At 38.4% G+C, this 13570-nt stretch overlaps 1 protein-coding gene across 3 annotated transcripts in view; it reads left to right on the plus strand.

Moving 5' to 3' along the window:
• Window positions 1–13570, plus strand: part of MBP (myelin basic protein) — a 113098-nt gene that overhangs the window by 55391 nt on the left and 44137 nt on the right. The gene's annotated exons all lie outside the window — the stretch shown is intronic.

Genomic DNA, 13570 nt, shown 5'->3' on the forward strand with positions numbered 1-13570 from the left:
CAAGTTCTTAAGATATTCAGATCCGCCTCATAGGGGATAAATTATAAGCTTGAAACAGTTTTCCCTAAGTGATTTATTGGTGTTCCTGTGAGTTAAATTATTAGCTTACAGATCCTGCTCAGTTATTGTCCCTCTGGCTTAATCTGTTTCAAACTACCCCTCATTTAATTTTTCTTTCTTTCTTCCCAGTGATGCACTGGAGTTGGTTCATTGATAGCTTCGGCTTTGACTAGAATCCCCTTCCTGAAGAGTATTAAATAGCCTCCAGTCTCTTTGAGTGGGTGCAGCACAGCCTTCCCTTTTCACCCAGCTCACTGTTTTCTGTGCCTGATTTACTAGTTTGTCACAAAGATCACTTTCCCCAGTTTTATCTGGACAATGCGATAAGCTTACACAGGCAGCAGAGAAGCCAATTCCTGCCACTGAGCCCTCTTTCAGCAAGAGGTGCAGCATCCCTTGACTTCTCTTCTGCCTTGGTGCCCGGGTGTGCAGCGGGAGCTCGGAGGAGCCGGGTCCCCTGGGGAACCCTTGGCTGTCCCCTCCTCCCTGAGCCACCCGGTGGCAGCAGCTGCCAGTCCCTGGCGGACACCAGAGCTCCCAGACTGCCAGCAAAAAGGTTTCTTTGCCATTAAGGGCAGGAATCTCCTGCTTTGCTCTTGTCTTCCCCCTCTCCAAGGCTGTTACTGTCTTGGATCAGATGATAATGTGATTTATTAAGAGCAGGGAACCTTCTGTGCTGTGGACAGCATGGGATAGATGCAGTTACTAGAGACTGTTGCACAGAAGATACCTGAGGGAGCTGTGCTGCTTAAATACAGCACTATTTCTGCTGGAAATACTTGCTTCCAAAGTATGGTTTCTGCAGTCCCTATCAACAGGGTGCAGTTTTGGAGGCAAGCACAGTGCTATTGATTGAAATTGATGTGGTAATAAAGAGCCAGGTGTGCATACCTCTCTCAAATCTGCAAGACCTAAGAACACTCTGTGAACAATAGTAAAGATTAATCCACTGCTGTGGAGGACCACTTGTGAGTGAACATGAATGTCTTAGTTTTCTTCTTCCTCTTCATATGAGATTAATTTGGGAATTACCACTCTGGAGGATTTTTTTGCATTTCTCTTTGATATTAATTTTTATTGTGCTGATATGTCCTTATCAAGAATGGAGTGGTGTTGTACCAGCTGCTTTGTGAAAAAAAAACACCTCAGGTATGTCCTGTGTTTGCAAGCTCATTCTCAAAGGTGATAAACCTTTTTATCTGAAAGGACAGAGCAGAGAAAAGGAGCACGAGGATAAGGATATGGGAGAGAAGAAATGCTATCTCTGCAGTAATGGTAATTGTAACTATGAAAATCTGAATTAACAAGAGTTAGTTTTGTTTGTCCTTTGAAAGGATTTTCTTGTGACACCCAACAGAGTTCTGTTGTCTCATATATACTGAATATGCATCTGTGATGTGAAACTAGAATGTCTTGCTTGCTACACACTTCTGTTGAACTTGCACGTAGTCAGCATGGTCTCTGTTGTGACCAGTATGTAGTCAGAAAAGGATTGTGAATGACATCTCAGTCCAAGCAAGAGAAGAAAATTTCCAGGTAGAGTGCTATACATTTAAAGAAAGGAGGGGACTGCTGACCTTAACTTCCAGAGATAATTTCCAGAGCTTTATTAGATCCATTGCTACTCTACAAGCAGTAAGGCAAAAGTAGAGGGCCAGACTGCCTGGCATTCTGACTGAGAGGACAGGACCTGCCTCTGATGCAATTATTTACTGCATAACTTGGAGAAGGACAAATCCAGATTTTTATTGGTACGTTTTTTCCATAGGGTTGAACTCGCATAACATTACAATTAAGGAAGAATTCTCCATGGGAGAACTATGATATGTTGACAACATATTCCTCTTTCTGATGACAATGGAAAGTCCAAGTGTACTAACTCTTCAAGCTACATTAAATCTTGATCTTGTCAAACAGTTTTCTTCAAGTTTCATTTCTATCCAACAGATCAATTCCAGAATTGTATCTGTGAAAGTGGCCATGGTTCTCCATGCTTAGTGCTTTCCAGTGATCTGCACTGTGTAGCTAGAGTTGTACTCCACAGATACACCCTGTTAACCTTTTTTTTTTTTTTTGGTGGTGGTGGTGGAGTTTTTTGCATGTTTTGTTTTAATAAGAAAAGGCAAAATCAACTCCTCTTTCCCATCAAAAAGTCTGGCAAAGTGACAGTGGAGTACTGCTGTTTCTAATTGCAGTGCTGGATACACCCTGAGGTACCCTTTGTGTGCAGGGCTCAGAGATATAGTTGGAAAAGGTTCACTTAGCAGAATTCCACATCAACCCTGACTGACCTTGGTTCACTGCTTGTGCTGACCCCCCGATGCTGTGTCCTACATAGGATATATATCCTGTGGATATATATCATATATCATATATATCATATATACCCTGTGGATATTTATATATCCTGATGCAGGTTGAGGAACTTCTGTTGTCATGAGAGTCCCATCTGTAATGGTTTGACAGATGCAGTCACACTCACCCTTGGCTTCCTGTAACATGGTAGGATGAAGGCTGCTGCAGTTAGTAGCACCTTGTCCACATGTAGAAATTTTTGGATGCTCTGTGTCAGATACCAGTTTGGGGGGATTTTTGTTCAGTTGGGTATTTAGTGATGATATATGAAGCGTATTCTGAAATAACAGGCAGTGACAACCTCTTACAAATTAAGAAGAATATACAGAATATACTTACAAAGCAGAAATATATATGATTCAGTGCTCTATCTGTACGGATTTAAATAATTTCTTGTATCCATTTTTGCTATTACATTTGCATTTAAGAAAAAGAGGGGGCAGAAACCTAAAGGAGGAGCTGGAAGGCATTTAGCAGCTCTTGCCTGCACAATGCCTTTATCAAGAGGTGATGGGATTGAGCCAGGAGCTTGCTAAAAACTGAGGGTTATTGTAGTTCAGTGACCTCCTTACTGGGAATCTTCTCTCTTTGTAAACACAATCAATTCTGGGACACAAGCAATGACTTAAATGCAAAATAACAGCAAGCTTACATAAAAAAATCAATCTGGTGAGACAGCAAATTGTTCTAAAATAGGTGTTATTACCATCAAGCACTTAGTCCCTCTTGCATGAGAGGTAAATGGGGGAATTTAGTCTCCTGTAGTTTTTCATTATAAGCTAAGTAATGATTCTGTTCTTCCAACTGACCACACATTTCCACTTTGCCTCACCACATCTTTCCTTTCCCCAGTTTTTTGAAAGACTTGGCCCGACTTCTTCCTTCCAGAGAATACTGGTTTATCAAAAATACAACATCAAGACTGGATTAGCTTTCTGAGATGGAAAAAATAGATTTACAATTCAACAAAAAAAACTCAGACATTTTTGGTGTGGTTGTTGGATCTCAGAAGTAGGGCTGAAATTCTGTTCTTGCATAATCTTATGTCTCACAAAATGCTTTTTTTTCATACTGTGTGTGTGGAACTTTGCCCTGTTTGTGTATGAAAAACAGACACTGAAGTTTAGAGACAGGGGGTCTAGACACTGCTGGGGTGGAGAGAGACCCACAGGATGTCAGAGGAAGCAGTTGGCCAACTGGTGGGATTTTTTGCTATTTTAAGGCTTGAAGCTTTTTTTAAAATACAGATATTTGCATTTTGATTATCACCCTGTGGTTGGTTTGGTTATGGCTCATTTTTATCAGTTTTGTTTTCTTAACAGTAGCATTCCAACTTTTTTTCTCTGACAGCCATCTGATGCCATCTGATGCTTTAAACAGTGATAATAACTCTTGGGTATCTAACTGGTTAACATGCCATTATAATTAATGTGCTGCTCTACAGCAACATCTAAACCTTTAAGATTACTTTTAGCAAGGCACTGTTGTTTACCACAAAATTAGTGAACAAGCACTTGAGGGCATTTTAACAAGACTGACCAGGTATGATTTTTCTTTGTTGTTTTGTTTTTCTTTTTGCCTGTACCACATGCAATTATATGCATAACAGAGGTTTGGGTTTTTCTCATTCTTTCATAGGGCCTGGAGATGTTACTGGATTCATTAGTGTAGGCAGGGACCTGAGACAGTGCTGCTGTATTTTTAGCAGTGCAGGGCTGGTGAGCTGCACTGGCTGTAATTAATGAGCACAATTACAGGATAGTGAACAACTGATTCATTATTTTAATGCCTGCTATACAATGTACAGGATCTCTGAATTTTTTTCTCCTTTTTCATTCAGTAAATACGATTCTGTATGTGAGATGGGGAGAAGTACAGTAAGCACTTACCATCCTATTGTTCTCCAGAGCACACATTGTAACTGATTGTAAAAGGGGGTGGCTAAGGATGGGCTAATGTCACATGCTGATGGGTGGTGATATGAGGCCTTTGGCTAATTAGCTAGCCATAAAAACAAGTTACTCTTTTTCCAGTGTATTTTGTCTTCTTTGTCCAGTCAGCAGGCTGCAGCCCAAGGGAATATTCTGTTCACATAGAAGAAACAGACTTCTTAGTGTTCTCCATCAGTGATCCTTATGTGCCATCCCGTTTGGTTAAGGCAGGATTTTATCTGTAAATGAATTAAAAGCACTTTTGAGAGGTCTTTATTTGGGGGAATGTAGCTGGGATGTTGCTGTTGTCCCATTTCTGAATAAACAGTTCAGGCTTGAGTGAAAGAAGAAGCAGAGTAGTCCTCTGTGGCAACTGCTCTTCTGTCTTGTTAGCTGAAACAGATGCTGTCATTAAAGTTTAATTGCAATGTGACTCACTTTTTAATTCAATGGCTAGAAGAGAATCAGAATGAGTTTTTCTACAATCTATTAGAAGAATATGGAAACACTGAGATTGATAATCCTCTTGTGTCTTAAAAAAAAAAAAAAAAAAAAAAAGGCCAACTTTGGCTTCCTGCAGAATAAATACTACGAAGTTTCATCAGGTAAATACTGGATCAAATCCATAATATCTGATTTGAGCCAGAATGATGCGCGCTTGCAAGAATCGTATAAAAGTGTCAGATAGATTCTCCTCAGGCTTACAGTGGTAAGTTATTCTTGTTAAAAAGAGACACTTTGCTGATGGTCTATCCCCTGTAATTACCTCTGGCTGTGGGACCAGTCTCCATTAGACCTCCCATACCACACAAGAAAGAGATCCTAACCCAGATTTTTTCTTATCCAAATGCAGAAGACAGAAACCAGGGAAAAAAGGTAAACATCTTGCCCTTGTAAACACAGTAGGTCAATATCGATTCTTCCCATCCAGTGTGCTGTTGATTGGGTGATATTTTATTTCCTTTTAATTCCTTGTAAGGATCAAATAAATTCTGGGTTGGATTTCTTGGTGATACTTCCCACTAACACTAAGACTTGAGTGTTGACGAACTTAAGGAAGTTCTCTGAAATTCCTATGTTGACCTTAGCAAAATTATAGTCAGTTGAGCTTAAAAATAAAAAATCCACCAATTTCCAGCATTAAAGGGGTGGGCTGGAGTATGAAAAGAGCTTGGGATTTGGTTAAATTCAAGTTGTTGCCCAGAGTGTGGAAGGGTAGCAATAGAGACATTGTAGCTGCATGCTCCCATCCAGCAACAGCTCTTCTGAGAAAGTGTAAGACTTGGAATGTGAGAGCAGAGCAGCAGTAAGACTACCATGAAAGCATTATGAAAGTAGAGAATGACAGTGTACTGTAAACACCCCACACAAACTGTTTTGGTGATGACCTTGACAAAATACATTTATTTCTATGCTGAGTTATTCGAAATTATCCTTCAGCCTTATGTGTGACATTTGCAACTGTGTCCATAAGACTGATAAGAAATCCAGTGGTGGTGAAGAATGAAAGCAAGAAGGAATGCAGAGCTTTTGAAGGAGTGAATGAAAATGTGGAGGAGTTGGCTTCTGGTGCCTTCCCCTTTGCACACACATCACTGTACCCTGGACCTTTGTTTGTGAAACTCCAGGGCTCCAGGACATGGGTCCTGCAGCACATCCAACCCAAACATGAAGCTATGGCTTGCTCTTATCCTTTTGCTCAAGAAGGCTGTTTGGGGTTTGGGGTTAACTCCTTCAAACACATAGCTTGGCAATACTTATGCAATAACTCAGGTTTTTATGGGTCTGACAATGTCCCCAGAGTGTGTGACAGTGCTGACAAGGAGGCATAGAGCAGAAATTCACATCTGAGGTGTCTATTTTTGATGAGGAAAATAGGAGTGAAAAGGACTAGTATTTTCTGATGTGTACACACTGGTGCTTGTGCAGAAACATCCTGGTGGTGACAAGACTGCAGTCACTTACAAGCCTTGCAAGGAGCAGAGAACAGCCATGATAATGCTGTGCTTTATTTTCAGTGCTGTTCAGTAGCAGGCTCCCTCTCTAGAGCTTTCCTTGTGCTTCCCTTCCTTGTTGCCAATGAAAAGCTTGAATTTCTCTAGACCTTTTAATAGTCCCACTTCACTAGATGGGAACCATTTTTCTACTGGATACAAAGTATCTCCATCAAAACTGGATTTTTAAGGTAGTCTGAATTATTTTTAGTAGCTGCCATCCATCGTGAATTTTTTTTTCTTTCTTTTTGAGCTGTCTTCCTGGAAGAAGGAATCTGGAAGAAGAAAAATCTTAAAATTTCTGCTGTGCATGACACTAACATGGAAACTAACAGTGTCCCTGGTCGTGCTGGCAAGGAGAACAGCAGCAGAAATCAGTATTTAAAAGATTAATCTCAGTTGTTTAAACTAACAGGCATGGATGTTGTTGTAAAAATACCTCTAAATCTCTGTTCATCTCAAATTACTTCAGTAGAAACTGTATAAAGGTAAAAGAAATTCACAGGGCTTCTCATTTCAGTGCAGAAAGATCTGTAATAGGATTTTTCTTTTTAATCTTTGCTTGTGGAAAAGTGATTGAAGAAGCTCTTGAAACAAAAGTGACACCTAATGAAGCCACCACGCAAGGTTACCTTGAAAAGACTGTTTCACTGAACTCAGGGGAGACAAATTCAAATATTGATGATTCTAAAATAGCATCTGACAAACTATTCCTTCCTTGAAATAAGTGGGCTTCCCTGAATGTTTATCAGGATGTGGTCATTCTTTTTGCCTTGATTTATCTATGCAGGGCATCCTGCTTTTTCAGCACAGTAACTCTGCTGATTTCAGTAGAGCTGTGCAGTGTTTATGCCTGAGTTCCTACCAAGAAAGATGCTGATCCTCAGTCTCTGGTACTTCATCCTCAGCCTGGCTGGAGGCTTGAGGAAGCCATCTCTTACATCAGGTGTCCTGCATGCCACTGAAGCAGCTTCAGGCAGAAAAGCATTTCCATTTTCTTGTCTCCAAATGTCTTGCAATCCACAGTCAAATGGGAGAAGAAAATTTTATTCTTGAACTGTTGATAGGCTAAGTTTTAAATGCAGGTCTGACACTTATGGTCATGAGTGGACTGAATTTTTTGCAAAGCCTTGTTGGGTGGGATTAGTTCTAGACATATGGTACATTGTGGCCTCTTTCTGCTTCACATAGCCATAAGATCCTTTGTGTTTCATATTCAATCTTGTATATAAGTTTGCCATCCTTAAAATGATCACCAGACCTTCTTGTTTGCCATTGTTTCACATTCCTTCTTCATTTGTCAACACAAGAAATCCATTACAAAATAGGATCAAATGGAAAATTTGAGATGTGTGGATACCAATTATACAGAAAGCCTAATTTCAGTCTGAAACACCTACTCAGCATTAGATGTAAGTTCTGAAAGTTTGTTTCAGTTTATTTGCCCACATTTACTGAAATAATTTTACTGCATTGTTTCAAAATACGTAATTCTGATAAGAACTGAAGGCAAACTAATCTCAAGATCAATGCGGAAATAAAACCCTCAACCAAAAACTATCAAGAGCTCTCAAAAAAATTAAAGCTTCTCTCTTCCCTCCACCAAATTACTCTCCCCTTGTTTTGAGCCATTAGTGGCTGGTCAACATCGTCATGAAACTGAACAGCCTACAAATGGACAAGGATAAATGAAACGAAACAGGAATTTCCCTAGATTTCAGCAGAATTAGGAATATGCTTTATTACTTTGAAATGCTATCCAGATTTTGACATAGATATTTTGATGGGTCTGGGCTTGAAGTGAGAATCAGAAGACTAGGCAAATTTTTTGCTCTTTTCCCACTGTGACAAATGCCTCTGAGCTCCAGCAGATGTGTTACCTCTGTTTCCATATGCAGCAATAAATCTGTGTGCTATTCCAAAATCAGTGCTCACCTGATTGTAGTAATTTGTATTCAGTGGACTCTTTTCAGAACATGTAGGTTGGACCCATCAGTGGGATTCAGCCTACTTAACAGGATTTGCTGAAAGTAAGAACCCCAGGAGGTAAGACCTTTAAGGGTATGCATGCTTGGTATTTTTCTTTTTCCTTTTTAATTGCACCATTTATTTTTATGGTGCACATGACTTATCTTCTATGACTAAAGTACCACAATCCTAGCACAGACTCATTTCTAGCATTATATCAGTTGTTATTCATGCTGCAAAAGCACCTGGTGAAGGACTAGGAGCTTGCTAAGCCTATTGACCTGTAAACATAATGGGAAGGAAGACTGGAAGAAAGTTGCTCTGCGGCCATTGCAGCCAGTTCCTGTTTCTCAGAGTAAATATTCCCTCTGCCAGGCAGATTGCTTTTACAGCAAGGCACTTGTTGCTTTGTAACTATAGTTACAAGTTAGCAAGTGTCAGATTTCTCCAGTTTTTAAAGATGAACCGAAGTTTCAGGATAAAGCTTGTTCTGCTTCGGCAAACTCAGTGGCAGAATCACAGCAGCACAATTACTCTGTTCCAATATGTGCTCTATTCACACCCTCTCCAGAAGCTATTTCTGCTTCATACAGAGTTACAGCTGCAATGTTACACCTGTACCAATATGGTTTTGCTATGACTTCTCTTTGAAGGCAAACATTTATTTCTTACACCAGCCCTTCTCATCAACAATCTTTATATTGACTTGTAATTTTTCTTTCAATTCTAAATAGTTGTGAGAGCTGAAAAATGTCTTTCTAGCTTCTGAGTTACATTTTTCCCACCCACTTTTTTTTGCTTAGCATATGTGCTGATTACAGATGTCTCCTGCAGTGAAAATACAAGCCCCTTCCTAATGTATTTTCTTAGTTCTCTTGCAATAGAACCCTTTTTAGCACTACCTAAGATTACCTATTACAAGATTTCCAAGTCTAAATGTTCTTACAAGTTGTTTTCAAGATTCTAATTTAATAGAATGAGAAAAAGAAATCATTCAGAGATGCTTCCTCAAGAAAACAGAAGTGTCTTGCAATCAGCATGGTACTCAAAATCACACACTGCTTTGGCTCATCATCAGGACTCCTGACCTCTGTGTAATAAATCACTTTCCAAGTCATCTCCCTGTGCTTTTCAAAGTCTCATAATCATTTTCTTTATCAGGAATGAAGTGTGGCAAAAGGATGAATTTAAGCTATTTGGACATAGGAAACTATTTAAAATTAGATAATTTTCTCCACCATGTATTTCAGTCTGCTTATGGTGACATAGTTGTCATGCAGTACTGCAACGTAATTCTATTAAGGGCCAGATTCATAACTCAAATATTCTGAATTAAATATGACACCCTTAATTTAACAGATTTCATTGAGGGAGTGTAGAAACATTTCATCCCTGTGATGGTTTTATTCAGGTGTTTTATTGTTTTTTTAACTAGTCAATAAAAAGAGATTATATTTTGAGGTTCTCAGGATGTTGTAAAGGTATACTTTTTTTTTTTTTAACCTATAGTGCTAAGAGAAAAAAAAAAAAAGCAAACCAGTGCAAAATGATGACATTTTCATCTATGTTAAATATCCTAACATTTCTTGGTTGTAGAACTTTTAACAAGATCACAGCTTGGTGAAAATTGCAGTTTATTTTGGTGAAGTGTATGTCTTTAGAATCCCTCAGGCCTTTGTGAAATGTTGTAGTTACAATCATTCATTTGTTTTAGGGACATTACTTATACACAAATGTAAGAAATGTGAAAGAAAGCCATGTTTTCCACTGGGGAAAAAAAAAAAAAGTACAACTCAGATTAGGGGGAGGAATTTGATATGGTTTATTTATGTCCTGTAGATGCACCCGTTTAATTCCTAGTGTGTTTAGGCTGTTTTCTATGTTAACTTGGAGAACAGTAATATATATACAGTGGAGATACATAGGGTATTTCCTTCAGTCTCGAGCATAGGTTGGAAAGTGTAGATTTTTGTACACAGTACCGATTCAAGTTTTGCCTTCAGACTGCTTGAGCTGAAGTGTCATGACTCAGAGGTGGATTTTTTTTATCTTATTAAGTAAGAGGCTGGGCATTTCATTTTTGAGATTACTGGCAAACAACGTAGTGTTTTCAACAAAGCAATTCAAGGATCACTAAGGTGCATCCCATGACTATAATTTGAATGGAATGCTGTAAAGCAAATTTTAAAAGGTCAGAAATAAAATCTCATTCTTAGGAGGTGGGAGAAGACAGCATGGAGTAACTTTATTCTTTGCTAATTGCATTCTCTGTATGTGCAGCATTTTGCTCTAATGTGCAGGATTTGAGTGTAGGGGTTTTGCTTATGTTTTGGAGTGCTTTGGGGGGGTGTTGTCTTATGGTAGTGTCTGCTTGTACTGAGAATCTTGGATCAAATGCACTTATAGGTATTTGCCCTTGAGAACTGACAATGGATCTGTATCTATTTTGTCATTCTTCAAATTGCTTCGCCATTTGACACATAAACTCTCAAGCTTGAAATCCTTACTTAAAGGTTTGCATTTGTACACTTCAAACTTTTAAATTAGCCAAGTGGTCAGAAAATTCAACTCTTGGCTGAAAAGGCAGAAGAGAAATTCCAGGTTGGTGAAAATTCTTGGCTTAAAATGTCTTGCCAGCAGTACTACCTCAGCATTTATATGTGATAGGCAACATATCTCAGATGATCTCAACTCTCAGGGGAACATAAGAATAGAGGCATTCTCTGCGTTCATGAGTGCTTAGAATAACACTGTGCTTGGTGATCAAATGAACAATCCCTTTGAGTTTTCGAGATAGAACCCCCTCTCACAGGGCATCGGAAAGCATTTCTTTAACAATTATGCAACAACAAAGCACAATAGGATCACTGGTTGCCATGATTTCTTTCTGAGGAGAAAAGTCAGAGTTTGTGTGTTACCTTGTTGTTACAATCTCAAATTAAACCACTTTGGCAGTCAAGGAATGGAACCTTGTCTGTTGCCAAATCCCTGTTACTGGTGGAATAACCTGCTGCATAAATAAGTGGTCATGATTTTTTTCCTGTTAACCCATAAATTTTTACAAAGATGTTACCTGTCTAGTGCTTGGTTTACTTTTTCAATCCCTTTTCTGGCCTGCCTGCTTTGCATTAATCAGTTTAAAACCCCTCTCGATATAAGCAGAAAGTGGATCATTGTGCTTTTCTTAGGCACTAGGTGATTTCTCTAACTATAATTTTTATTATTTATTGAATCTTATTTCCATTGTGTGAATAGGTAAATTTGCTGCTGTTCTCCACTTTTGCTTGTCACCAGACTTTTCCCTGTCCTTTTCTCCCCGTATTTTCTATCCACCTACTTATCCATTTCTTTCTGACAGACTTTCTTCTGCTGTATTTGCATCCTTCCAACTGTCTGGCCTCTTCCTCTCCTTCACTACTGCCTTCCCCTCTTCATGATCTTCCTTTACTACCAGGGGTTAAATCTACCTCAGCTTCTTTCTAGCAGCTATTCTGCCCACAAACACGCAAAGTTCTGTTCTCACTGAGATTCTTGATTCTTAACTTGGATGTTACTACAACCATACTACACAGTGTTAGCCAGGACATCTCTCTTCTTGCATCTCTGAACATATGAAAAAGGAAAAAAAAGTAAGGTAACAGTCAATTTTAAAGTTATCCAGGTTTTTTTTTTATTTTTGAAAAGACAGATGTCTCTCCTTATTTATAATAAGCTGCATATAGGATATAAGCTGCTTGAGGTGCTGCAGGTCACATGTTAGCAAATATTCTGGCCCTGAACAGATGACTACGGGTGAGATGAGCTGGGCTAATAGCACTGCTCAGAGCTGTTGTGGCCATTCTACTGTAATAACAGGTTCTAGTCAAGATTTGAGACATCATCTGCAGCAGCATGTTCTTGAAAAAGGAAGTTTCTCTGGAAAGTTTCTTCTAATCCATTATATTCTTCTGTGATAAAAGTCTTTGTAGTCAGTGAGTCTTTAACCAGATTTTGGGCTCAAGATACAGACTCAGAATCAATAAGAGTGTACTGTACTTCCAAAAGGCAAAATAAATTATAAATATGACTCTGGGTAAATTATGCTACAAGTTGGTCACACAGTCCAAAACTTAAAATACTGTCATCACTGGTCTATTTGTTTTATAAATAATAGAAAAATATATCTTGATTGAAATTGGAATCTGAACTGTAGTCTCTAGACCACAAGCTAGACACAGGCAGTTTATTTTTATTTGCTTACATATTAGCCATTTAAAACTAAAATTACACCAGTGGGGGAAAAAAAAAAAAAGATACTTCTGCTATAAAAATGCTACTGAAGTATATGTGTCCTAAAGTACCTTTCGTAAGCCATAAATCTTTTGTACATTCCAGTACACAGATCTTAAATTACTGTGGCAGAGCCACTGCAGTCACTACTAACAGAATGAAGATATTTTGAGTTTATGGCTCTTATCAGAACCTGGATTAAATGGTTTTGACAAACATATGGCACCCATGAAAAGCTGAAGCTTTAAGAAAGCAGTATTGGTTTGCCATGAGTCTCTTAAGCATGTAGTTGACCATTTAGCTAATGTACAATGATTGAGTGTATGTATATAAAAGGATAAGTAATTAAGTAACCTAACATATTTAAATATTCATTAAATATTTTAAATATTCTTAAGTGAATCATTTTATTTCAGGTTTGGAATTCTTCTTCTTTGTGTATGAAAGCTAATACCAATGCCAGTATTTTCTGAAGTTGTGTGTGTGTGTACACAATCATGTATTTGTATGACACACAAGTGTTGCACAGTTAGACAGCAGTAGAATGAACACAAACATATATATGTATTCTGTGTTCTCCTGGATGTTCAAATCACTTAATCTTTTCATCGTAGATAAAGAAGAATGAAAATAAAAGACAGTGAATTACATTCATTTAAAATGAAGATCAAATGGTTATGTTTTTTGCTAGTGTAGCCATGCCCCATTAAGATCAAAAGAAAAGGGTATCATCTTAAGCAAAATTGCTTAAGTTCTTAGCCATTGATACAGGAGTCAACTTAGTATTCATATTCCTTGCATTAGAGTTTTACTGCCTTTTTTTTTTTATTATTCCCCTCCCTCCTCTTTCACTGCTAGTTAGACTGATGCTGCCAGCTTACCATCTTCAGACCAAGAAACTTATTTTTACAGTTGTATTTATCCTATTTATCTATATTTCAGGTTTGCCTGTACTTTTAGGAATGCAAATTAATTCCATCTTTAGCCACAGAT

This window comes from Calypte anna, chromosome 2, assembly GCF_003957555.1.
Source record: "Calypte anna isolate BGI_N300 chromosome 2, bCalAnn1_v1.p, whole genome shotgun sequence".
NCBI classification, from domain to species: Eukaryota; Metazoa; Chordata; class Aves; order Apodiformes; family Trochilidae; genus Calypte; species Calypte anna.